The following is a 4567-nucleotide window of genomic DNA, read 5'->3' as shown; positions in this document are numbered from 1 at the left end:
TACTGAATTATTATCATTAGTAATTCTAGTCTAGAATGGTATTCCGAATAGGAACGTAGGGAAGAATATATTCTATTAGGAATTCTATTTTAATTTACACTTGTATTAGGGATAGGAACTGTATTACCATATTTTATAATATTACGCAAACCATAATATTTTAGGTCTGTTTTGGGCGGGAAGTTAAAACTGAGGATATTGTTTTTATTAATAGTATAGATAGATTTTATTAGATCATTATTATTTTTAGCCCATTTAATAAATTATTTTCCGAAGTGAAAGACACGACTAGAAGAGAGAAACGTAGAACTAGTCAATTAAGTTTAACTAGAGAATCAGACGGCATAGCAGCAGAGTCGTCAACTTAGTCTTGAGAGATTGAACGATCGGAGCAATTTTAGGGAGGAAGTTCGAAGGAAGCCGTTGAGCCTGAGCAGTATAAATAGAGAGCGGATTCAAGTAAGACTTCGCAATCAATTTTACTCTGGATAAATTCCGGAGGTGAAAAAGAAGAGTTTCCCTCGGTGAATTAATTTGTTGCGCTGAACTTATTTCATCTGGCGTAGCAGCAGCGTTCCTGTGGTGACGTGGAAATTCCTGGTTGGCCGCTTCCATTCCGGTAGGTGATTTCATCTGGCGCAGCAGCTACAACAATTAATCCTTGGCAGCGAACTATTCTAGTTCTTTTTTCCTTAATTTATGTTTCAATTTGTTCTATGTACTCGTAATTATCCATTCTGTGGGTGTGCACTGCTATGTATAATGCCTAGGGCTTGATTATTTACTAATTGTGATGGTTTGTTAAATTTCCTTTCTAGAAACATGGTGATTTTACTGTCAACAATTTGTATTAATTGATTTAATTTGCCAATCAACTAAGTTTTATCTTATGATGATTTGAGTTGTGATTAATTAAGTTGAATCTAGGAATGGCAACGGGAAGGGGCAGGGGCGGGGAAGGGTATCCCCGTCCCCGTCCCCGACCCCGACAAGGAAGGAGAAAAATTCTCCATCCCCGTCCCCGCGGGGAATTTGGCGGGAATTTGGCGGGGACGGGGAATGTTATTTTAGTATAATTTTTTTTTAGAAAAATACAAAAAATAACAATTTTAAAAATACAAACTACCGAAGTTCAAATTCCAATTCAAAAATAGCAAATACAAATTAAAAATAGTCCAAATGTAGAATGTTCTTCAAATAGTTTGTATACTAATTTCATTTAGTTCATTTCTTAATTAATAGTATACTAATTAACATTATACTAATTTATTAACAGTATACAAATTAACATTATACTAATTTATTAACCGTATACAAATTAACATTTTAAATTGCAAAAATTCCCCGACCCTGTCCCCAATCCCCGCAAAATTTCCTCATCCCCGTCTCCGTCCCCGATGGGGACGGGGCACATTGCCATCCCTAGTTGAATCTAACCAATTTAGCTTTTAATTAATCTATTTGATGGGTTTAATTGAGTATACACCACTATGCCTATTAATTTCAAGTATTTCATAAGTTCTTTTAAGACCTAATGGCTTCTAACTATTTAAATAAATGTCTTTAGCATATGAACATTTAGAATACGTGGCTTGCTCTAGACGCCATACGGAGTAGTCATATAGTAGTTAGAACGAACCCTTAATTGGTTGACGAAGTTGAACTAATCTGCAAAGCTAGTAATGATAGTTGATTAATGTTTCTAGCTTTTCCATTTTGATTGTTATTTATTATTCTGGTTCCTGGTAGTGATTCGTTTGTTTAGCTTCCTCAATTTTAATTTAATTATTTTGCATTTAAATTGATCTTTACCTTTGGCATTTGATTCTAGAACTTTAAATTATCAAGTTTATAAATTGTATAGTATCAATTCCTAGTGGGTTCGACCCTTGCTTCTGCATACTAATACTATAGTGATTCGTGCACTTGCGAGGACTATTTAAAATTGTCCATCCGGACAGTTTGGATCACATCTTGAAGCATCTTGCTCATCCTTTCCATCATCATATCAGTGTAAGTAATATACTTGACGTGTAGCGAAAATGTGTGATGGTGTGAAATGTCGTTCCGCTGAGGATTGGGGATTATGACATGCAATATGCAATCACAAAACTAGGCACTAGCATAAGGAAATTAACAAGAAGCTAATCAAACGACAACAAGGTAGAACAAACACATATAAACAACAGATAAATACAAAATAAAAAAATAGGACTCAAGTTAGGGGCATTAATTACCATCTAAATGCTTTAACACTTAAGGTTGGGGAAGAACAATTTACCTAGGGCCTTGAGGCAAGCACAAATAGATCCTAGTCAAAACAAAGATTAGAACAAGGATTACCCCACTTCAATGGTGTATCAACCATAGTTCTTGAAGAACAAGAGCTATTTAAGCCCCAATCTACCCCTGTTTCCATATAAGGGAAATTGGGTTTGAGGTTGGGAATTGAAGGCTCAAGTCTTCCATCCAATTCCCATTGAGATGAAAGACTTTCCAAACACAAACAACAATATATTGCTACGTATCAACTATTGCAAGATAGATTAAAGACCCAACTCAAACACATGAACCCTAGGTTGGGGTTCTTCCCCCTTTTTAAAATAATCACAACTTAAGCATCAAAATAGATAATACAACCCTAACTCATGCCCATAAACTAACTACTCATGATTAAATACCATAAAGAACACAAAAACAAAAGTAATAAACATAAATCTTGCAAAAGAAAAGAGACAAGGGAAAGAAAGCTTCTCTATTGAAATGGGTGATGGAATCTTGAAACCCAAGCTTAAAATCCAAGATTACAAGCTCCAGAAGTGCTATAAAACATAGATCTAAGCCTAATCTAACCTAAAAATATGAAAGGAAGTGAATGAGAGTAAGGGTTCAACCATGGGTCAAAAACTAAGTTCAAAATGCTCAAAACGAGCTTAAATAATAATAGAGCAGGTGACAAATGGCCGTGTGTGTGGCCATATCATTTTGGTCGATTTATAGTGTATTTCTCACTGTGTAAGCAGAATTCTGTGCAACTCTTTTGACTTCTAGGCTATGTTTGACCCTAAAAAAATACTTCATTAGCCTTTATGGTCTTCAACAAAGTTGTGTACCTTCAAGTTGTCTTTCCAATGGCGCAATAATCACTTCATTTGGACATTTCGAGGCTAAGATATGGTCAAACTACCGAACAGTGGCAGATTTCGACGAAATCTGTAAGTTTGGACGACTTTGACCACTTTGTCTTCCTTTTTAAGTTTTAATGTCTTCATGAGAGTTGTAGACCTTTGAGTCTTCGTTCCAATGACACAATAATCACTCAATTTGGATATTTATAGGCCGAGATATCGTCCAATCACTAAGATGTCGACTTGCAGAAATTTCAGCACATTGACCTTTTGCTTCTCTTTTGTTTTAGTTTGGCCGAATGACCAATACCATTGAAAATACAACTCTTAGGCTCCCTTGGAAGTGTTACACCCATCTCCATAGCTTCTCCTTGACTCCCATTGACTCCAAATGGACATCCAAAATGCATGAAAATCCTCGTCTTTGCTTCCAATGCCTTCCATCTCATACTCCTTGCAAAATAACACAAATAAGTACTAATTCTCATGAAATTTGGAATGATCTAAAAACAAAATGACTTAGTGAAAGGGAGAAAAATATAAACAAATAAGCACTTATCAGTTCTCCCACACTTAAACCTTTGCTTTTCCTCAAGCAAAGACAAGAAATAAATCACCATCCCTGCAATGAAATTGATCATACTCCCACTTTGCAAAACCTATCATACCACAATCCAACTTGCAAATCTCTAGAATTCTCTCTCCCTTCTCTCTAGGAATTACCAAGTTACCCCTAATTTTCCAAAATTCCAAAATTGCCCAAAATGCATATGAAATTAATGAATATTCATCAAGTATTCAATTAATTTCTTTTAATTCACATATATTCTACCGTGAAGGATTTTTGGAGGGTGTTTGACCGGTAAGAGGCTGGCGGTGGAGGGAGCTTAGCCGGCTGCGCCGGTGGCTGTGCCGCCGCCCACGGCGGCGCCGGCGACGGTTTCGTCGCCGGCAATCTGGAGATTGTCCAGATTGATCGCTGAAGATGAGATTGATGATCTGCTAGGGAAGTCACGGCCTGATGTCGTGTTGTTTCCTGAAATTGCGACACAAATTAGGAATACGCCAGAATTTTTGACGCGGAGGTGCGGTGACACAGATCGGACTACCGTGAGCAATAGAGAAGAGATCCTGGCTGAAAACTATCGATTAGTGAAGTTTTCTGCAACAGATTGGAGTAATTTGGTGGCGAAAGAAGAGAGGCTCACACTGGTTGGGCGATTTGCGAAGGGGAGGCCGCACCTGGAGAATATTAGGGCCAAACTGCGTTCGATCCTTCGAATTGAAGGGGAATTGCAGATTGGATCTCTGGATAGACGCTCCATTCTGTTGCGATTCTCATCGGAGGAAGATCGATCGCAATCATGGACGCGAGGTCAGGTGATAGTCGAAGGGTGTCGGCTATGGCTTTCACGGTGGCAACCGGAGTGGAGCGCTGA

At 37.7% G+C, this 4567-nt stretch overlaps 1 long non-coding RNA gene across 1 annotated transcript; it reads left to right on the top strand.

Annotated features, from left to right (window-relative positions):
• The first annotated feature begins 339 nt into the window (after positions 1-339).
• On the top strand, positions 340-890 carry LOC116021231. The gene is made up of 2 exons (XR_004098950.1): positions 340-459; positions 570-890. It is a non-coding gene; the product is annotated as an uncharacterized LOC116021231 (long non-coding RNA).
• Positions 891-4567: the final 3677 nt, after the last annotated feature.

Source organism: Ipomoea triloba, chromosome 5, assembly GCF_003576645.1.
Source record: "Ipomoea triloba cultivar NCNSP0323 chromosome 5, ASM357664v1".
In the NCBI taxonomy this organism is placed as follows: Eukaryota; Viridiplantae; Streptophyta; class Magnoliopsida; order Solanales; family Convolvulaceae; genus Ipomoea; species Ipomoea triloba.
This window is presented reverse-complemented; position numbering and strand designations above follow the sequence as displayed.